This window comes from Podarcis pityusensis, assembly GCF_964106645.2.
Source record: "Podarcis pityusensis genome assembly, chromosome: 8".
In the NCBI taxonomy this organism is placed as follows: Eukaryota; Metazoa; Chordata; class Lepidosauria; order Squamata; family Lacertidae; genus Podarcis; species Podarcis pityusensis.
In genome coordinates this window covers 11,766,851-11,789,989 of record NC_138033.1, presented here as the reverse complement: position 1 = coordinate 11,789,989, position 23,139 = coordinate 11,766,851, and the positions used below count along the sequence as shown (strand labels likewise).

Here is a 23,139-nt window from a genome sequence, read left to right as displayed (position 1 = left end):
TGTGGAGCTGGAGCTTTTTAGTTGGTTTCTTGTTTTGGGGAGTAATGGTCTGTTTTTATTCAACACTAGAATAAAAATAATTTGAGTTCTAACTTAAGAATTCTAGAACTAACTAAGTCCATTTTGGGTGAATTGATTATACATGCATGATGATTTAGTGTGTTTCATTTCATTGTTCAGTGTGTTTTTGACTTCTGTATTTTTCTATATTTTGTCATTCTTTTAATTTGAAGAAAAGATACTTGCAAATCCATAAAAGAGATTATTAGCACCTCTTTAGAAGACCTTTCTTCCTCTTCTCTCACAGAGTAGGGAAAGCCTCTAAAAGTATGCCTCTTTAAAAAAAACCAAGGAAATGTTTCCCCCCATCAAAACTATTGATTTATTTGTACACAAACTTTTGCAGATTCAATTTAGATTCATGCAATTAATCAATGATGGTTTCTTTACCTGAGCTGCAGCCTAAAATCAACTTACAGTAACTAATTAGTCAAAACCTAAATGCTACATAGGCTTCCTGATACAGAATTTGAGAAATTGTAGTTTGGTTGAAGGAACTAAGGACCTCAAATAATTCTTAGTGCCTTCACCAAATTGGTTCCCAGGATTCTTTGGGGAAAACGGTGATGTTGCTAAATACACAAGTTATACAGCAGGATACAGCCAGCACAACATCAAAGACAGCAACAGAGCCAGCCCCAACTTTAGACAGAGGGGGTTGTATCCACCTAAGTTATACTCAAGAGAAGACCCACTGAAATAAATGGGCTTAAGTTAGGCATGCCCATTAAGTCCAATGGGTCTACTGAGAATATGACTAACGCTAGATGGATATAACCCAAGGAGTTTCAGATGTCATGAAAGGGCAGCAAATTACTTGTCACATTTGTATTGCAGAAAAAGAAGCACCTGTTGGATTTTCTGCCTGAGATGCCAAAACAACTTGCTTTGCTGCTCCAACTCAGGCAGCAAAATTATTATTATTATTAATTCAATTTATACACCGCCCTATACCCGGAGGTCTCAGGGCGGTTCCCAAACAAAACCACAACATATAGAATCAAACCAAAAACAATAACCCAATAACCCCCACCACCACCACCAAAAGCCATATTCTAAAAGGGTGTTGGATGTCACTAAGAACAACCAAAGGCCTGGTTAAAAAGGGACGTTTTTACCATAATGAAGGTGCCAGGCGAAGTTCCCTGGGAAGAGCATTCCACAGACAGGGAGCCACTGCAGAGAAGGCCCATTCTTGTGTTGCCAGCCTCTGGACCTCTCGAGGAGGGGGCACACAAAGGAGGGCCTCAGAAGATGATCTCAGGGACCAGGTAGGTTCATATGGGAGGAGGCGGTCCTTTAGGTACAGTGGTGCCTCGCAAGACGAAATTAATTCGTTCTGCGAGTTTTTTCGTCTTGCGAATTTTTCGTCTTGCGAAGCACGGTTTCCCATAGGTTATTAACGGTTTTAAGAAAAAGGAAACAAACTTGCAAGACGTTTTCGTTTTCCGTCTTGCGAAGCAAGCCCATAGGGAAATTCGTCTTGCGAAGCAACTCAAAAAACGAAAAACTCTTTCGTCTTGCGAGGCATTCGTCTTGCGAGGCATTCGTCTTGCAAGGTACCACTGTATTGTGGTCCTGAGCCGCAAATGTCTTGGGCTGACCCTGTAATCTGTAGCTAACCCTAAGTACATGTAACTGCAAAAGTCACACATCCCCCGTTTATTTCTGCCTCCATATCCTTCCCCTTCCTCATCTGTCTTCCTTGTGTCATCTTCTAGACCAGGTGTGAGAAATCTTACCTTTGGCCAGAGGTTGCTGAACTACAACTCCCATCATCCCTCACCACTAGCCCTGCTTGCTAGGACTGATGGGAGTTGCAGTCCAGCAGCATCTGGAGGGCTGAAGGTTCCCCACACCTGTTCTAGGCTATAATCACCCTTTAGACCTGCCCTTTCCTTCTTTGAGACACATTACCCAGCTCTACCTCTCTTTTAAATTGGAACCAGTAAAGGCAGTGAATGTTCTGTGTGAGTGTCTGGAGGCGGTTGGAGGATAAATGGTGGCTAACGGATTGAGATTGAATCATGACAAGACAGAAGTACTATTTTGGGGGGACAGGAGGCGGGCAGGTGTGGAGGACTCATTGGTCCTGAATTGGGTAATTGTGCCTCTGAAGGACCAGGTGTGCAGCCTGGGAGTCATTTTGGACTCACAGCTGTCCATGGAGGCGCATGTCAATCCTGTGTCCAAGGCAGCTGTTTACCAGCTCCATCTGATACGCAGACTGAGACCCTACCTGCCCACAGACTGTCTCATCAGAGTGCTCTAGTTATCTCCTGCTTGGACTACTGCAATGCACTCTACGTGGGGCTACCTTTGAAGGTGACCTGGAAACTACAACTAATCCAGAATGCGGCAACTAGACTGGTGACTGGGAGTGGTCGCTGGGACCATATAACACTGGTCCAAAAGGATTTTCACTAGCTCCCAGTACGTTTCCGAGCACAATTCAAAGTGTTGGTGCTGACCTTTAAAGCCCTAAGCGGCCTCAGCCCAGTATACCTGAAGGAGCATCTCCACCCCCATTGTTCAGCCTGGACACTGAGGTCCAGCTCCGAGGGTCTTCTGGTGGTTCTCTCGCTGCAAGAAGTGAGGTTACAGGGAACCAGGCAGAGGGCGTTCTTGTTGGTGGTGCCCTCCCTGTGGAACACACTCCCATCAGATGTCAAGGAGATAAAGAATTACACAACTTTTAGAAGACATCTGAAGGCAGCCTGTATTGGGAAGTTTTTAATGTTTGATATTTTACTATGTTTTATATATGCTGTAAGCTGCCCAGAGTGGCTGGGGAAACCCAGCCAGATGAGTGGGGTATAAATAATAAAATGATTATTAAATTATTATTATTATTATCATCATTATTATTATTAATTTACATGGATAGCTTTAAATAAAGAATAATGCTATCTACACTAGCTGGTATGCCTTCTACACCGATTAAACCTCAACATATCCTGGGAATGCCAAGTTCTTCTCATAGAACTGCATTCCCATGAGAACAAGGGAAATGACTGCTAAACCAATTTGAAAATCAGCAATGCATATCTAGCCAGAGAGGAAACAACCGATTCAGGAACAGGAGTTGGCAACCAGGACTCCGATAAGTTTTGAGAAGGACTGGGGAGGTGGATGGCTGAATCTGTCCATTTCGGTTTCTCACCTTTCCTATGTTATGTTGTCCTCCACATTTCCACAGTAATTCCCACTAAAAAACAAATGTCCTCGTGGAGATTCTTCAGCATTTTAGGATGGAACTTCTGCTAATATAATACCTTTTTGTGTGCAATTGTGCCTGATAGGCACATTTTTGCAAAACAATGGTTCCTAATATAATGCATTTCCCCCTCTTCTTTCCACCAATATACAGTGGATGCTCGGGTCGCAAACGTGATCCGTGCAGGAGGCACGTTCACAACCCGCAGCATTCGCAACCCGCAGCACTGTGTCTGCACACGCGCGGGTTGTGATGCAGCGCTTCTGCGCATGTGTGAGTGCCGAAATCCAGAAGTAACCCGTTCTGGTACTTCTGGGTTCAGCGCGGTGCGCAACCCGAAAACGCACAACCCGAAGCATCTGTAACCCAAGGTATGACTGTATTCATTTTAATGCACCCTTTAACCCAGTAAAGACATTGATATACACATTATTTGGTCAGAGAACTGCACTGCAACATTCAGAGAAGGGCAAATTTCAAAGGATGGTTGTGTATCAGTTTGCACCTTTGTTTTTGCAAAGTGTGAATTGGGTAGATTCACCTTTGAATGAGAAGTGAATTTCCAGCTCCCCATCTCTGTGGGGAGGAGAGTGTTATCTAGCTGCTTCGAGGAATCCAAAGCAGTCGAAAGTCGATCAATGACTCCCTACCAAGGCATGACCAATCGTCTACTCACTGGCCAGAACCAAATCCACTTTAACTGCACAACCTGAGCTTGCCATCTACCTGCAAAACAGCAACAGCCAGGCTCACAATCTAGGCAGAGTCTCTGCCATGGTGGCTGATGGTGGCTGGTGCCCACTGCAGCTGGTGGGTCAGCAGGCAGGGAGCCCAGCAGTAGGAGGAGCCAGTGCCAAAACCAACAAACTCTAGCGTTTCCTCCTGGACTTCTGCAAGGGCAACAACTAAGACTAAAGAGGAGGAAGCAATGCCAACCGCCTGCACCCTTAGGAAAACAGGTGGTAGCAGGCTATGGCAGGTGGATCAGTGCCCGCTTCGTGCTAATGGACCAGCCTCTGCTGTCTCCATCCACACAGAACAAGTAGAAAGGTGCTTAGAAAGTAAAAAAAAATAACTCAAAAGCAAGCAAGCCAAGCCAGACACTGCAGGGTGAAGTGGGGTGAGACAGAGAAGGAAAACCCCTGGACAACGGCCTATCTGACCCGGAACAAGTTGTTGATGATTCTTTCCCAACACAGCAAATACATACTGACTGTGCAGGGCCATCGGTTCATGTTAGCCAAACATGCAAATGCCCCCGTTTCCAGTCCAGAGTCAGCCGCATCTCAAGCCTAAGCAAAAGTTTCCTGTGCAGCAAGTAAACAAATCCCAGCTGCCACTCCGGGGAGGACCAAAATGGCCGCGTCCCAACAAAGATGCAGAAGATCTTTGCATAAGCAGCCAGCAAACCTGCTCTGAGAAGGATGGGGTTTTGCTGCTGCCGTTAATTACTTGTGCTCTGTCGGTGCTAAAAGGCAGCCGTTGCGCTGCCTCAATCCCCAGTGGGACCCAGCGCCTCTCCAGATCCAGCGTTCTCCATCTCAGGATGCTCTGTGCAAGCAGGGAAGAGAGACAGAGAGGAGGAGAGAGAGAAACCAGAGCTGGGAGTCTGTGGGGATGGGCTCTGTAAACACCCCCTGAACATACAATAATTAGTTCTCCTTGTGGACTCCTAGGTCACTCCATCTTGGTTGCGCAGGTAGCCTAGAGGAGGGAAAACAATCTCGAAAGGAGCGCGCCAAGGTAGGAAGAGGCCCTGAGCTATGGAAGGCAATATTTAGTTCACATAATAGGGAAGGCAGAAACAATTAGGCAGAGCAAGAGAAACGGAGCAATAAGCAGGAGAGCTGCAGAGGCGAGGCAGGCTGGGGATGTGAGGGGCGGTCGAGAGAGCAGGAGACGTGACTGGACCCCTGGATTCTGCTACTTTAGAGCAGGGTCAGCCAAACTGCGACCTTGTCTAAAAACCTTATTGTTCCTTCAAGCAACCAAGGCAACCTTCAGTGGGGCGATTTTGCCCCACACAACGATAGGAAATGCTGCTTCCGCAGAACTGCACCCTCAGGTCAGTCACTGTCTCTCAGCCTATCCCACCTCTGCAGTGGGATGTCGGACAGCAAAGCTGAATTGAGCCACCTAAACTAGGCTGCTGCCCTAGAGTACATCCCATCACCCGGGTCAAAGTAAGATTTAGCTGGGTGGCTTCTGTACGTAGAATTGGGTGCATGTCTGCACCATCCTGTCCCTCATTGCAGACAGCAAAGTACCACATTCAGGTCTAGGAATTTTGGCCACGGAAACTGTGTCTCTCTGCCATCACAGCACTCTCGTTCCCCGGGGAATCCTTGGAAATATAGTCCTGTGGGGAGACCCGAGAGCCTTTCCAGTAACCTTTCTACACAATAGCTCCCAAGATTCTTTGGGGAAGCCGTAACTTTCAAAACTGACATGAAACCCATATAAATTTATAGTGCATTTATATATATATCTTCCATTCCATTTATATTCTGCACTTATAGACCACCTTCCTGTCAAGGAACTTGAAGGAAGGAGAGCCCCCATTGTCTAGAGGAAAGTCCCAACACTCAGGAAGAAAACCAGGGACTCAGCGTGCCACAGACAACGGACAAGAGGTTGAAACTTGTTCTGCGGCGGCCTGAGTTCAAGGCACAACCTTGTGCTTTGGCCATGAAGGGCAAACCTTGGGGTCAGCGACCACCTCACAACATAACCTATCCCATAGGGCCTGTGGGAAGATGAAAAACCAAATTGCTACATGGCCGTTGCCAAGTGCTCTTTAGAAGAACAGCGAGATAAAAAAATATGTCAGGTGTAATTAGAAAGAACAAACCTGCAAGTTCCGGCCCTTACCGGAGTGGATTGCAGCAAAAGGACTCAAGAGACTCCTTCACCCAACAGAAGGAGCCTGTAATAGACAGTTTGTTAAGTGTGTTGGGAATTGTAGCTCTGTGACAGGTAAGCAACAGGAGGAGCCAACTCCTGGGGGCCGAGGTCCCTTCAGCCCCCCCATAAAAGATTTGAGGACTCTGGGCTCCCCCAAAGTTGATGGGCATTGCAAGTCAAATGGTAGTGTGTGCCATGCCATGGGATTGATTATGTGGGGTGGGGCTTACCTCTCCCTACAATATTTTATTCAAGTTGGCAACCCTGGTTTCCTATAATTCTTCTGGATAGAGGGTGCAAATGTGCTTTAAATGCATAGTGTGTAAGCAACCTTTGCCTGAGCACAGAATGTAAATTCGAGTAGGTGGAAGAGGAGACATTCCTGCTGCTCCCAATACAGTGGTACCTCAGGTTAAGTACTTAATTCGTTCCGGAGGTTCGTACTTAACCTGAAACTGTTCTTAACCTGAAGCACCACTTTAGCTAATGGGGCCTCCTGCTGCTGCTGCGCTGCCGGAGCACGATTTCTGTTCTCATCCTGAAGCAAAGTTCTTAACCTGAAGCACTATTTCTGGGTTAGCGGAGTCTGTAACCTGAAGTGTATGTAACCTGAAGCGTATGTAACCTGAGGTGCCACTGTATCCATATCTACTCCTGCTCCTGCGCACTCCCTTCTTGACATTCCTATGTTAATCTGGGAAGGTCCACACTGGGGGGAGCTCAGGAGCAAATCAAGCAGGGGCTGGTGCACGTGGGGCAACTGGGAGCAAGATGGCATGGGCCCCCTCTGCATGTTTATCTTCCCCATTCAAGCATAACACCCGAGCAGACCTATAGTGGTAGCATTTGCCAGCTTATAAAGCTCTTGCTTTCAGCACATGCTTACAACAATCCCATGTTGCAAAGGTTGCAGAGAGAGGCAGAGGGCAATGATCAGGCCTGGGTCATCTGGAGAGCTTTTGTGACTAGATGAGGAATTGAACCATGCTCTCGGTCACACAGAGCACCTGAGAGCACCTCGACTCTGGGAAGAAGAGGCACTTAAGACGGCAGCGGAGGAACGGAGGTCAGAACTTCTTGGGGTTGGCTTCCAAGACGGAAGTGAGGCATGGTGCCCAGAGAAGAGTTCTCTCTCCCCCACGTGCGCTGTTGGCTGTCCCGGGAGTCTGATGGCCTCCTTGGCACCCGTCTCTTCATTAATGCCGTCCTATTATATCCGGACAATGATGGATTGGCAGACCCAGCAAGGCTGGCAGAGGTGAAAAAGAACTGGGCAGCTATGAACAATGTGTCTCACAGGAGAAAACCTACTTATCCCCAAATGACCTCCTTCTTCCAGTAGGACGATCGCCAGCCCTCCAGCTGCCACACCCTACAATCTGGTGTGACCATATCTTCTGTTGCACGCACACACACACATACACACACCAGATCACATCCATGAACCTTGAATTAATCCCTACAGAATAGTCAGCCTCCCTGGGCCATTATCAGCAATCTTCCTAATCTAGCGGCTAATAGGCCTTTTTTCAACCCACCTCCACACAGAAACAGCGAAAGCTGTCCTTTAACCACCAAGCAAAAGAGTATTTATTAGTGCGGCCTTCTCCCAGTCTTGGGTCCCCAGATGTTACTAGACTACAACCCCCATCATACAACACAGCCTACCTGGTAGGATAACCAATTTGTGCCATATGATCAGCTTGCATGCCTACGGTGGGATGGATTGTGGGCAGCGTAGTCTCAGAAAGAGACACAGCTTATTTACATGGATGAATCATTGCAATTCTACCTTCTGAGACAGGAAAGAGGTCTTGAGGGCTGTTGAATGCTGGGATACAGGAACGTGGAGAATCCTGCCCATGTTTCCCAGGTATCAAAGGCAACAGAGCAGCAGATTTTCAATCTCACGAGCTAGCCGTGCGCGGAGAAAACCTAGGGCTCCTTCTGAAGCTAGGCAGAGCTCAGGTGAGGAAACTTGTGGCCATCCATTCTTTGCTAGCTGGGGCTGATGGGAATCAGAATCTGACAGTATTTAGCAGGTCTTAGGTTTGCCATCCCTGAGCTTTAAGGTTTCTCAGGGACCAGTTATGAAATGGAAGCTTTTCAGAAAGGAAGTGCACCCAGCATGCTAAGCCATGCTCTCATTTAGCAAGAGGTGATTGTATGGCCCATTGTGAAGAGCATCCTGCCACATGTCCCATAATCCTCTGCCACACACAGGAGTTTCCTCAGAGGATGGAGCGATGTAAAAAAGGCTACCAAAAGGAAGACAGGTTGGAAAATGAAAGAGGAAGGGACATCTCTCAAGGGTTGTGCATAGGGCTTTGCATGGTTCAGTCCCCAGCATCTCCAAGGTAGGGCATTTCTGAAGCCCTGCAGAGTCACAGCCTGTCAGTGTAGACAGGAATGAGTTAGATGGACCAGGGGTCTGGCTCGGTTTAAAGAGGTTTCCCTATGTTCTTAGATTTTTTGTCCTGTTTCCGTCTCTCATGCTGTCTGATTTGATGCTTTCCCCACCCCAGCATGATCAGTTTCAAAGTGAGATTCAGGTAAGGCCACAGGTTCCAGGCAAAGAGAGCAGAAGTCATTCTATTCTGGTCCCTTTACAGCTGCCAAGTCTTACAATATGTTCACAGTTCAGCAAGGATTGCAGACGGGAGCCAGGATGGAGGCTGAACAAGTGTGAACACAGCTTGAGAGAGGCTCCATCTTCAGCAATTCACACCTCATTCATCAGCCAGTAAAATAACTATTTCCAGCCCAGGGTCATAGAGCTGAAGCTAAAAGGGGGAAGGGGGGCGGGGTTCAACCTGCCCTATCCTGAGAACTCAAGGTGGGTAACAGGACTTTAAAACTGCCCACCTCACCATCTCTCCAGAGCTTCTAAAGTGCTAAGAGACAAAAGTTAGAAGTTAGAGGAAGGGTACATCTTTGAAAAAAGAAGACTTATTCTTTACGATCATGGGTAAAGAGCATTGTGACGATGACCACCAAATGCAGAAGTGGGGACATTTTGCAGGGGTGGCGGGGCACACAGAGAGCTAATGTTTGGGAACAAAACTAAAAACACACACGCTTCTTCTGATTTTATTATTCCATTTCTATCCCACCATCTCTCCAAAAAGCTCTAGGTAGAGTACACGGTCCTCTCCTGTCCCATGTTATCTCCACAACAATCCTGTGAGGTAGGTTAGGTTGAGAGACTGTGACTGCCCCAAGGTCAACTAGTAGGCTTCATGGCTGAGTGGGGATTTGAACCCCTGGTCCCCCAAGTCCTAAGTCACAGATACACCATACAGTTAAAGCACAGGGCTTCCTCTCAAAAAATCCTGGAAACTGTAGTTTGCTCCCTACAGAGTTACAATTCCCAGTGCCCTTAACAAACTACAGTTGTGTGGCGAGTTCCCGCCTCCCCCCGAGGAAATAAAGACACAGGACACAAGAATTCAGGTTAATGGGTCAAATTGGGCCACAACTTTATTGATTACAGGAATTGAGCAGTATTGGCTTAGGCAATGGTCCTAACTACTAACCGGCTAGAGGCCGGAAGGGTTAATCACCAGAGGGAGGAGTCCTGCTGAGGCACGTCAACTAGGACCTCACCCGGGTGTCACCGCCCATGGGCCCACACCTCCTTAGGCTTAGGACAAGGCCACGCCCCCCAGAATCCTTTACCGAACTACCCTTGCTTAGGGGAAGGTGATGGCGCTCCTTCCCCCTTCATTTGCATAACAATAGGACAGTACCCCTACCAATGCCTAACCGCCAATACCGAAGACGGTATTGTGACGGTTGGCTACGAGGTAGGCGAAAACCAAATGGCTGGAGCCAACCTGCCATTTGGGAAAATTCCTACCAGGCCCCTTGATGGCGACCAACCGGAATTCATAGCAACGTCAGAGAACCTATCCTAAAAAGGGGTGGGATGGGCGGGAAAACCGGGTCAGCTGCAGCAGCGGAAGAAAAGAGGAGGAGCCTCGGCTGTGGCAGGTTTAAATAGCCGAGGCCCCGCCCCCGGAGCCAGCCGATTGGCTGGCCCGGGGTATGACACGGGCGGGGATTCCCGCAACCCCACCTCCTTGTTTATTGCGGAAGTGGCTTTCCCAGGATTATCTGGGAGAAGCTATGTGCATCAAATGTGCTCTAAATGTATGGTGTTGGTGTAAACTTGGCTTAACACCTGATTATATAAACTTCAGGCCCTCAGGTGGGAAGCTCAGTGTTCAACCCAAAAAAGGAGCTGTGAAATCTGTCCTTACCTTACCCAAGTCAAATAACCTGCCTCAAGGTTTCAAGCAAAACACACGCTTTCTAAATCATTTTCTATAAGGAAAGGAAATGCGAAAATTACAGGCGGACTCTCACCCTATCTTGTAACCAATAATTCATGTATCTATCCTCTTTCTTTCTCTCTCTCTCTCTTCAAGTTCACATCAAAATGGGCAAACAGTGACATCTAATGCAGAATGCAGATTAAAGGGAACCTGGTAAACCGACAGTCTTCAGGATCATAAAAGTTGAGAAACATGTGAATGGAGTCCTATGAAGGTTTGGTGTAAAAAGGATCAGACAACAATTCATTATTAGCAACAATTACAGCTTTCCATCCCTCATTGCTACTTTAGTATCCCTACCTTGTTGGCCATCTTGCATATATTATTATTATTATTATTATTATTATTATTATTAAATTGGGAGCAGGGGATAATCCATCTATAATGAATAAGCCATCCTTGACAGCTTCCATTCAGATTTAATAATAAATAAATAATTGAGAGCAAGAGGAAGTGGGTAGGTGGGATTAACAATTGATTGGCACAGCAGAAAGGGAGCAAGGAGAGAAATTAAGATAACAGGGTGGATGGACAGGTAAAAGGTAAAAAGGTCAAGAACCCCTGAATGGTTAAGTCCAGTCAAAGGCCAGTCACTTTCAGGCCGAGGGAGCCAGCGTTTGTCCACAGACAGCTTTCCGGGTCGTGTGGCCAGCATGACTAAACCACTTCTGGTGCAATGAAACACCATGACAGATGCCAGAGCGCATGGAAACGCGGTTTCCTTCCTATTTATCTACTTGCACTGGTGTGCTTTCAAACTGCTAGGTTGGCAAGAGCTGGGACAGAACAACAGGAGTGCACCTCATCGAGCGGATTCAAACCTCCGACCTTCCGATCGGCAAGCCCAAGAGGCTCAGTGGTTTAGACCACAGCGCCACCCATGTCCCATGGACAGGTAGGTTAATAATCTCCTACAGCAAGGTTACCTAACCTATGGCTCTTCTTCAGATGTTGCAGGGATGATGGGATCTGCAGTCACATCTGGAGGGCTGCAATACTGAAGGGATAGCTGAAGTCAGTACAGCATGAGACTCTTAACCTCAGGGTTGTAGGTTTGAGCCGCACATTGGGCAAAAGATTTCTGCATCGCAGGGGTTTGGACTAGATGACCCTTGTGGCCCCTTCCAACTCTACCATTCTATGATTCTGTGACTATGATTCTGTGCTTCTAAGACTGCCACTCCTGCTCTGAATCCGGAAAACGGGCAATCTGAAGGAGAGACCGCATTTCCTCTTGCTAACCTCACTCTTCATTCTCTCTTTGTTACCGAAGGTCCCCCTCCTCCTCTTCCTCTAACACACACACACACACACACACACACACACACACAGAAAATCCTTTTAAAAACCGGAATGTCAGAAGAAGAAAACGATTTATGCAAAAATTAAGTACATGTGCACAAGCTTAATTAACTTGTGTAATTAATTCTGACTGGGTATCCTTGACACAGACTCTGGATTTGGGGGAAGCAGAGGGGGAGGGGGAGGCACAGCATGAAAGAAGCCGCGCAGCTAACAAAAAAGAAAAGAAAAAAGAACTTTTCCAGGAACGAGGCATAAAAATGTTTCCTATGCCGCTGCTGCTTGCCTGCTTCCATCCTCGCCCAAGTGGCTCTGATCAGGGAGCTCCAGGTTCTTCCCCAAGCAGATGACCTTATGCTCGTGCCTGCTCACAAATCCAGATTCCCGCCCCAGTGGTTCCAATCCCTTCTGGAGGGGGTATTATTTTCTGAATGGAAGGCGAGGAGTGAGCTGCATGCTGAGAGCCCAGGCAGCAGCAGCGCCTCCCCCTGTGCTTCAGCTGGGTCCTGGTGCCCAGCCGCTGCTAGAGAGACTGTCAGCCCAGAGATCTGCAAAGACTGACTAAAGATGAAACAAACAAACAAAAATTCCTTCCAGCAGCACCTTAGAGACCAACTAAGTTTGCTACTGGTATGAGCTTTCGTGTGCATGCACACTTCTTCAGATACACTGAAACAGAAGTCACCAGACCCTTATATATAGTGAGTAGTGAGAGGGTCGGGAGGGGTATTACTCAGAAGGGTGGTGGGAATGGGTGATTGGCTGGTAGGTGTGGTTAACGACTGCAATTGGTCTTACAGGAAAAAGCAAGGGGTGAGATGGCTAAAAATAGCTTCATCCTGTATAATGAGATAAGAGTCCAATGTCTCTATTCAGACCAGGTCTCTCCATGGTTTTAAGTTTGGTAATAAGTTGCAATTCAGCAACTTCTCTTTCCAGTCTCTTTCTGAAATTCTTTTGTAATAAGACAGCTACTTTGAGCTCTTGTATAGAATGTCCTGGTTTCTCTGTCCTGTGATTCCTGATATCAGATTTATGTCCATTTATCCTTTGGCGTAGAGTTTGGCCTGTTTGCCCAATATAGAGAGCTGAAGGGCGCTGTTGGCATTTGATGGCATACACAGTGTTAGAAGATGAGCAATTAAATAGACCTGAGATGATATGTTTGATGTTGTTGGGGCCAGTAATGGTGTTGTCCGGGTGTATGTGGCAGCAAATTTGGCATCTGGGTTTATTGCAGGCTCTGGTACCAGTGTCCATGTTAAGTCTGGTTGTTGTATTATTGTGGGTGAGGAATTGTTTAAAATTGGGTGGCTGTCTGCAGGCAATGAAAGGTCTTCCTCCCAGAGCTTGAGAAAGAGAACTGTCATTGTCTAGGAGAGGTTGTAGATCTCTGATGATGCGTTGAATTGTTTTAACTTGGGAGCTGTATGTGATTACTAGTGGTGTTCTGTTATTTTCTTTTTTGGGTCTGTCTTGCAGCAAGTTCTCTCTGGGTATCAGTCTGGCTCTGTTGATCTGTTGTTTAACTTCATCAGGTGGATATTTTAGTTCTAAAAAGGTTTGCTGTAGATCTCTTAGGTGAGAGTCTCTGTCTGTAGAGTTGGAACAGATGCGGCTGTAACGTAGCAGATGTCAGAGTTTCCCAGCCACCCCGGGGAAGGAAGCAGAGAGGCAGGCAATGGCTAGAACAGAGAAACGACTGAGGCTCGGGGCAGGAGAGGTGCAGGGGCTTAAGGAGAGCCTGGGCTCAGATCCAGAATCTGGTTTCAATGCCAGGATGCTAAACGCACGATGCATGGTCAAATGGGATTGTGCTTATTACATTTCTATCCCGCTTTTTCTCCAAGGAGCCCAAGGCTGTATTGTTTTTACTGTCCCATGTTATCCCCCAAACAATCCTGTGAGGTAGATTTATCAGACAGAGAGAGAGAGACCCAAAATCATCTGACTAGCGTCAAGGCTGAGCAGTGATTTGAATCTGAACCTTCCTGGTCCTGGTCAAAACTCTGACCCACTAGTGCTACAATAAGGGATATTGTTTATTTATTTTATTTTTGTTTGTTTGTTTGTTTTATTTCTATACCGCCCTATACCCGAAGGTCTCAGGGCGGGTCACATAAAGGATTACATACATAAAATCAAGCAACAACCCAATAAAAAAACCACCCTAAAAAGAGACAGCGTTTTAAAAAGGTATAGGATGTAGATCAGGTCAGGCAAAGGCCTGGTTAAAAAGCAACGTTTTTGCCTGGCACCTAAAGGTGTATAGTGAAGGCACCAGGTGAACTTCCCTGGGGAGAGCATTCCACAGACGGGAAGCCACTGCAGAGAAGGCCCCGTTCTCGTGTTGCCACCCTCCTGACCTCTCGAGGAGGAGGCACACAAAGAAGGGCCTCAGAAGATGTTGGCCTTGTGAGTTGGAGAACTTTGGTTCAAATCCTTATTCGGCCACTCAAATGATTCTTTATTTATTCTGCTCATCTCCTGCTCTCTCTTCTTGCCTTCCCTCCAGAATGGCCGCTCCCATCTTGCTTTGTACTCTGAGAACCACCACCAAACCCCGTGGCTCTACAATTTGAGGCAAGGTTCGCTAGTTGACTCGAAAATCTGAGACGGATCTTTGCCACATGCTTTTGTGGACCATTTTATACAGCAGGGGTGAAACCTTCATTCAACAGTCAGAGCAGGAGGGATAACAACATTGACCACTTATACTTTAAGGCTAAAACAATTTTTTAAAAAAAGGTATGGAACAAGGACTGGACGTCCAGCAACAATGACTCTGCCCACTGACTCCCAGGCACACAGCCCCCAATGGCAGGCTGCCATGCCCTCACTCTTTTGACTTGTGCACAGGAGGCAACAGCTGAAGCACGGCCAGGGTTTAATCTGACCAGGACCCCGGGAAGGACTTTGTGTCTGAAAGAATCCCAGGACTCTTTACTCCATGGAGCAGAAGGTTATCAATGGTGACATTCTTCTACCTCTATTGTCAGAAGCAACATATGCCTCTGGATGCCAGTAGCTGTGAACAACAAGTGCAGAGATCACTGTTGTGCTTAGGTTCTGCTTATGGGCTTCTCCCAGACATTTGGGGGGCCACTGTGAGAGCAGAGTTCTAGGCAAGATGGGCCTTTGGCACAATCCAGAAGCCTCTTCTTATGGCCTTATCAGAGAAGGAAGCATGGAATCCACAGAAGGAGGTACTGGGCTGCTTTGTCCCATGGGCATCTTGCTGTCAACACCTAGGGTTGCCATATTTCAAACATAGTTGTTGAGGGTTTTTTTAAATTTTGGCCAAAGTTCTGGGGTGGGTTTTTTTTTTTTTAGCTTTTGGCCAAAATTGTTGAGTTTTGTTTTGTTGATGTATTACAGTATTTTAATATTTTTTTGGAAGCCGCCCAGAATAGCTGGGAAAGCCCAGCCAGATGGGCGGGGTATAAATATTATTATTATTATTATTATTATTATTATTATTTTGTTTTTTTTTTGCAAAATTGCAAAGAATATGGACATTCTGAGCTGTTTCTGAGGAAAAACTGCTGAACATCCAGATTTTCCCAGGCATTTAGCTGAATTCCGTCCAGGCACTGCTTGTGGCCCCAGTATTCCGTGTGCGTCCATGAAATTCTGGACTTATGGCAACCCTACCAACACCACAATGATTACCACACCCACCCTCAAACCCTGAAGTGGTCTACATCAGAGGTCTACTCAGGAACAGGAAGAAACCAGCAGGAAACCAGGAAGGCAGGGAAGTGGTTGTAAAGGTATGAATCTCAGTCACTTCTGGACCTGCACCGGGATAGTAGTTCATTATAGATCTCTTGTCATGCGCTCCAGGTTCCAAGCCAGATCTTGCAAAACTGACTGGGCTTTTATTTCCCTTCCAGCTTGAGTATCCCCAAGTCCTGCTTCCACACCAGCAACACCCTTGATCCTGCACGCTCTCCAGCTCTGCTCCTAGGATTAACTGACCTCAGACAGGGACCTGTGAAGGAGTTCTCTGCCCCAAGCCTCTCAGTGTTCACAATGGGGAAGAAAGATGTTAAATAGGCCTATACTCCATGTGACTGTGGCAGATCTGTTGGTAAATTTGAAATGCAGATCTGCCTCAGTCTGTCTGAGGTGGGGCTGGAAGAAAAGCCCCCCAGGGGATGGTGGGGGATGGGGAGAGGCTTTCCTCCCATCTATGCTCATTTCCAGGATCAGAACCCGGCTGAAGGAAAGGAGGCAGGAATTGTGGGCGGAGGTTTCCGAATGCTCCTTTGCTTTTCAAGACACACACCCTTATACACAATTACAGAGATCCACATTTAAAAGGTAGGTGTCTACTGCCATCATGTGTAGTCTGAGCCTCCGCTTGGGAGAAAGTGGCTGGACAGGCTTGGGTTGTGTGCCTGTGGGTGATTGCTAGGGTGAGGAAGTGGTTAAAGTGTCAGACTAGGACCAGGGGAAAAACCAGTGTTCACAGGGTGACCTTGGGCCAGTCACTGCCTTTCAGCCTAACCTACCTCACAGGGTTGTTGTGGCGGAGAACCATGCACAGCATCTTGAACAACTAGGAGACAAAGGTGGCACAGAGACGCAATAAACCCGTAGCAGCAGGGGTTACGCTGGGGCCCAAATGAGAAGTCTCTGGGGGCTGAATCTGGCCAGCGGGTCTCAAGTTTCCACTCTCTCCTTTTAGACCAAGTTCAAGACCTCTTCCTCTGCCACAAGATGGAATTAGCTGCCTCAGGCAAACATGGTGCCGCACAGCGCAAACCAAGCACACCAGAACAAGCCCCCGAAAACAAAAAAAGAAGAAACAAGTAGACATCCATAAAGAAAACTGCCATATGAGGACAAATCCCTCAGCGATCAACGGGTTTTGAATTGGCCATCTGCAACTGGCAGCGTGATTTTTCAATGTCTGCAACATTTGCTTCAAAAGCACACACACACACACACACACACACACACACACAGTGCCCTCTCACCAGCTCCCATGTTTTGGGGGGATTTGCAGGGAGTGGGTTCTGGGTCAAAGGCTGCGCCACCATACTTCTTTTTTGTAAATTATACAGTGGGGCGAAGAATCAGAAACGTATGTTAAGATAACCTAAGGGTATGACTTCTTAAACCTGACATAATTATTGTTGCTTTGACAAGCCAAGGGCAGGGGCATCTTGATTTCAAAAAGGGCTACTCCAGATAAAGGGAAGGGCAAAAGAGGAGTGACTGCTTTGAATCCTGGATGCCCCAGGACGTGATGCAGCCACAGCTGGACCTCAGAGCTGGTCTAGGCTCCTGCAACCCAGAGAAGCCCCAAACTGACCACCCAGGTGACGAAGGCAGCATCAAACAGATGCCAGCACTTGGGTCTGAATGGGCATGCCAGGACTTAATACCACTGGCAGCCTCAGCATCCTTTCTTATTTCTGAAGGCATTTTAAAGTCAGGGGGTGGGCCAGCTGGGCATAGACACGGTCACAGATGCTCACTTTATTATTTTTGCTTTTAGTGTCAGTGCAGGAGAAGCAAAACTGCATTTTGTTCCTGGAGTCATGATGGTGCTACGGTCTGAGCAGGTTTAAAATGCAGAACTGCACATGCTCAGAGTGTTGTTGCTTTTAATCAAGGTTGGCAAACCTTTTTCGTTTGTCTTCTCTCTCACACACAACACACACGTTAGGAATGTTGTCTAGCATGCAAATGGTGGGGGTGTAAAGAGAAGCCCATTAATTGTATGCTTCACCACTGAAGTGATACACATGGCTGTCTATAGCAGAGGAGGCCCAGGGGATCCCTGGTTTTAGCCAAAGGGCACTTGCTCCCTTGAGAATCTCCTGCAGCCATTTCCAGGATAACTGGTTCTCCTCTACGCAAGGCAGACCCACATCATACATGACCCAATCACACAAGTTGCCTCCAAAGAGTCCTGGGAATTATAGTTCTCTTGGGCAAGGGTGCTGGGAACTGCAGTTCTGCGAGGGGGAACTACAGTGTCTAAGATTTTTCAGTGTGGGGAAGGGAGCCATGTGTTGGATGTGTGATGTGTGGACCTGCCCTGACGCATGAGTTCTCAGAAGTGCAAGGATCTGCACCTTAGGGAGTTGCTAGGGAAGCAGAATTCTTCCCAGTATCCCTGCCATTTCATGTCATCCCATAGGGTGGTTGAGACCTATGCCCACCACCACTACCACCACCATTTTGTCACTAGGATGGAGGGTACCAGAAGGCCAAATGTGCATGTAGGCCTGCACCACTTTTGAGAGCAGAACCGAGCCTTCAGCTATGTCACAGAATCTGGGTTCCCTCTGTGCCACAGTACCTCCACTGCTGAATGCAGTATGCCTCTCTTGAATGCCCATTCCTGGAGCGTTGTTGCACTCATATCTTTCTTTTGAGCTTCCCAGAGGCATCCTGTCAGCCCCTCTGTGACTGGCTAGTGTTGGGCTAGCTGGGCCATTGGCCTGAACCAGCAGGTTCTTCGGAGGTTATATTGATATGGTTAACAATAGGTACACTGATGGGCAAACAGTCTGGCTTGGGTTTGGTCTTTGGGCATAGCCCAGCGGTAGCCAACATGGTGCTATTGAGATGTTTCGGACTACAACTCAGCATCTCTGCCCATCAGCCAGGCTGAGTGGGGCTGATGGGAGTTGGAGTGCCAAACATCTGGAGGGCGCCATGTCAGCTACTCCTTGCCTGGCCACAAGACCACTTATATCCCCGGTAAGTCACAGGATGGCCACCACTAGCCAGTTGTATGTACCCACTGCCAATTTACAGGATTTAGCTTCCAGCTTGGGGTACTACTGCTCCCTGCTGAGCTACAGACACCCACTGAAACCATCTTCCCATCCCCTTTTTCTAGCTATCCCTCTGTTCCCATTTTAACTGTTTAAATAGATCCTTTGGCCCTCCAGATACTGCTGAACAACATATCCCACCATCCCAGGCTTGCAGAGGGTGATGGGAGTTGTAGTCCAGCAACATCTGGAGGACTGAATGTCCCCCACACCTGAGACAGGTGTGGGCCAGAGGCAGTATTTCACATTTGTTGTTTAGTCGTTTAGTCGTGTCCGACTCTTCGTGACCCCATGGACCAGAGCACGCCAGGCACTTCTGTCCTCCACTGCCTCCTGCAATTTGATCAAACTCATGCTGGTAGCTTCAAGAACACCATCCAGCCATATCATCCTCTGTCGTCCCCTTCTCCTTGTGCCCTCCATCTTTCCCAACATCAGGGTCTTTTCCAGGGAGTCTTCTCTTCTCATGAGATGGCCAAAGTATTGGAGCCTCAGCTTCACGATCTGTCCTTCCAGTGAGCACTCAGAGCTGATTTCCTTAAGAATGGATACGTTTGATCTTCTTGCAGTCCATGGGACTCTCAAGAGTCTCCTCCAGCACCATAATTCAAAAGCATCAATTCTTTGGCGATCAGCCTTCTTTATGGTCCAATTTCACATTTAGCCTACAATAATAAACGTAAGCAAAGAGCAGGGGGCGGGATGCAGTCTGTGCATGCACAGAGGCATCTATGTTTTGCTTTGCATGCGACAGAAAGTGAGCCCTGTCACTGAGAACTAGCTCCGGGTTTGAGCCATCACAAAACCTGGCACAGACGGAGAGGCGCTTCTCTCCCGCTATTCAACCCTTGCTAAACACCCAAAACAGCAATGGAGAGCAAGCAGAAGAGAGGAGGGAGAAACTGGAACGCTATTAAAAAAAAAACAGGAAAACAGAAGCCACCCAGAGTCCCAGTCGCACCACAGCAGCTATTTTGTGCATTAAGAAATGATGTTTCTTTAAAGTCCTCCCGACAATTAATTCTGGCATCAAAGCAGAGCAAGTGTTTTGTAAGCACATTTGCATAAAAGGGCCCAGTTGCCAGAGTGCCCGCGCATAGCTTCCCTTGGATGCAATTTTAGGACTGTGCATTCATGATTTGGGGGGGGGGGGGCTGTCTCAGAAACTGAATGGGTGCTTTAGTGTGCACCTTAGTCACCAACTGTGGGAAATGGGGGGAGAGAAATCTGACTCCCCCCCCCACCAGGAACAACAAGGCTGCTAATCATACAGAGCTGTCAGACGCCCACCCCATTTTGAGAAGTGTCCCTTAGTTCACTTTGCAACACTGCAGAGCACAACAGAGGTTCCCGTTCCTCCCAGAGCCTTGATGTTCCACAGAAGGGGAATGGGTGGCCCTTTGTTTCAAAACCCCACATCACTACAGTATTCCACATTTTGAACGGGCAACGTTGGTTTTGAGCTACTGCCTAGCACTCCAGAACCTCATAAAACCTCTACGATTTTCAGGATGTTGCTTTGTTCCTCCCCCACCCTCGTTAAATATCAGAGCTTCATAGAAAATAATTGCCGTCCTTTACTTCAAACTCCATTATTCCAGAGAGCCCTTTATTTCAGAAATGTTCATCTGACAAGCCAGGCTGCCAGAGTGCTTTTATTTAAGAGACAGTCCCTTCTTCCTAGGAAAGGGGGGGCAGGGAGGGAATCCAACTTCGCAAAAAGAAGGGTAGAAACCCAGAGCTGGTTGCCAGGCCAGGTATCTACAGGGAAAAGACGGCATTTGAGCATATGCAGAGTTCTTTTGCCTGACACTAGAGTTCCAGGGAGGGGCATCCCGGTCAAAGGCTGTGACGTCTAAGCAGGTGCGCAACGCAATACATCTTTTTTAAAAAGCAAAAGCATATCCTGTTTCGGACAGGAGAAGTTCTACACAGCCACTGCTGGTGCAGGTACCCAATTTGGGGGCGTTTTCATCTGGCAACCTTATTTTTAACACGCACACCCCTTGTAAGAAACAGCTGCTTGCATGATGACAGAAGTAGGGAAATGAGGAGGGGGGCAACAGGGAGTAGAAACACACATACACCCCCACCCCTCCCTCAGTGACCTAGAAAGTAGATTTACTCCAGCTATTGATTAAAGTGGAATGCAATTACCCACTGCATGGACCTGCTGGCTCCGATAAGGGAAGGAAGCGAGTTCATTGCAAAGTCACAAAAATTAAAGTCAAGGCTGGCTCCCATCCCCACTCCCCCATTTTTAAAAGCAACCCCGGATCCTCAGCCCTCCTGGCTCTCTGCTCCCTATCACTTTCTTCGATTCCTTCCCCTGCTGGATGAAAACTACCCACCCCCACTCCCGCCAGCCTCCTAGTCTTCCAACTCTAAAAGCATCTCGCCTCTCAGCTGAGCAAACCCTTTCATTTAGCAGCCAGAGCTTTTGCCTTTCAAACGTCCTTCTACACCTCAAAAGTTGTGGGTTGTGGGGTTGTTGTTTTTCTCCTGTTGCTAGAATGGCTTCCTTCCCTGCCCGCCCTGCTTTTTGGACGCAGTTAGGGAGAGGGCAAGAGGAAGTAACCCCAACTTTATTTTGAGCTGCACACACACACACACACACACACACACTTTTCAGCCCCCAGTGAAACCTGGCCAAGCCTGGAAGAGCTGGCAAAGTGAACAAGCTTCCGGGCTCTCTAAAAGGCAGGAGGGAACAAAACCAAAACTGAAAACCAATCTAGTGCTGAACTGGAAACCCCCAGTGTCACTGGTTGCAAAAACAATAACAAGAGTTCCAGAAAAGAAAAGGGGGGGGGGGACACCCTGCATTTGGCATTTTGAATTCAACCCAGAATTCTGGGTTTCAAAAGAAGGGCTTGCTCCATACAACCCTGAACCATATGTATACAGTGATGGTCCCAGATGTTTAACTCTGAGAAAAAACCAATTGTATACATGTCCTGCATTTACTTCCAAGGAAAGGCATTATCATCCAGGAATGCTTGTCCCCACTAAGAAAAGAATCTGTTTGATGAAGAGTTTTGTGCAATTCAAAAGCTTGCACACACCAACCTAGCTGATCAAGTAAAGTTGGGTCTCTTTGCTATCTTTGTATTTTGTAGTCCGTTAGGACAAACGCAGGAGCCAGCATCAGTTGGAGGAAAAGGAGAGGATGTCATTACGATGTGGTGGTTAGACTAGGACCAGGCCGGACCCAGGTTCAAATTCCCACTTAGACACAAAGCTCCCTAATTGATGCTGGCATCACAGTTGCAATCTCTCAACCAAACCTACCTCACAGGGCTGTGGTGAAGATAAAATGGAGTCAGGGGAAATCAAGCATGCGGCCTTGAGCCCCTTAGAGGAAAAGTGGGATTATAAATGCAGGAAGTTTATTTTATTTTTTAAGTGCTTTGTGATGTGATTGAGCCAGGATGACTGGGTGCCCATTTATTCCAAGTCCTTCATCATTACAACCTGTCTCCCTGGCTTCACATGATGATGAAATAAACCAATTTAGTTTGATAGGAGGGGGGTCTCTGGGGGGGGAGCAGTGGAAGAAGCATTTCCCAATAGGGAAAGTGTACAGAGGACCAGCTCAGAGAAGCAAAGATGAAAGGCATGGAAATGGCACTCATGCAGGCCCACACAAAGAAAGCCCCATGTGCACAACGCCACGCTTAATTCATCATCCCAAACCTTCACTCGCCTGCCTTATAATTGCATCCTTGAGCAGTGAAGGACGGAGAGGTGGACAGCTTGCACGGAAGGATCACACAACGCCACTAGGGAGATGCACACCTGACAGGCCTGCAGGCTGGGAGCCATGCTGGAACTTTTGCCTGAGCATCCACAGACTGACCTCTCCAAAGAGAGGCTGATTGATGGAGGTGCCAGCCGCTGGCAAGTAAAGTTCAGCACTCTGCCCTCCTCAGTGAGCCGCAAAAGGAGACTTGGAATTTTGACCTTCTCAAGGAATTCTGCCCATGTCAAGGTGGGAGGCAGCGGCAGAAGCTCATTTCCTCCCTCACACACACAAAACTGGATCCAGAAGCCAGTTGAGCTTCGGGAGTCCATGGAATGCCAGCCTGCTCAGATTCTGTCTTTTTAGTTTCAGCCTAGCTGGTCTATCAAAGGGACCAAACGGTACTTAGTTTGTTTCTTCTTTGTTTCCTCTTGGTAAGGCTAAATCCTATTCGGAACGGCTTTGTTCTCTTTCCAGTCACTTCCTGCCACTCACCCACCCACTGCCACCCCAACACTAACTGCATCAGAAGGGAACTGAAGGATACCCAGGATTTGGAAAACTGAGGAGTGGGGGGTTTGGAGACCGCCATTTTTACTTGTGCACGTTCCTGCAATTCCACCCCCCCCCCCCGCATCAAAACAAAATTTGAAAGATTTGCATAGAGACGAGGCCAACTGTCAGCCCATCTTGATTCTCAGCAGAGAGAGAGAGAGAGAGAATGAATCAATGAAAGAAAAGCAGGGAGGGATGTGGATTCGCTCCGAGGTCGACGGG

The 23,139-nt window shown here is 47.5% G+C and overlaps 1 protein-coding gene and 1 long non-coding RNA gene across 2 annotated transcripts in view; one reads left to right on the top strand and one right to left on the bottom strand.

The window, feature by feature from the left end:
* The window catches only part of CADM4 (cell adhesion molecule 4), a 133,013-nt gene that overhangs the window by 108,387 nt on the left and 1,487 nt on the right, over positions 1-23,139 (bottom strand). The gene's annotated exons all lie outside the window — the stretch shown is intronic.
* LOC308484594 overlaps positions 11,281-23,139 on the top strand; it is a 92,020-nt gene continuing 80,161 nt past the window's right edge. Inside the window, exon 1 of the long non-coding RNA XR_013990023.1 lies at positions 11,281-11,417. This is a non-coding gene — a long non-coding RNA (uncharacterized lncRNA). The remainder of the gene's footprint in view (positions 11,418-23,139) is intronic.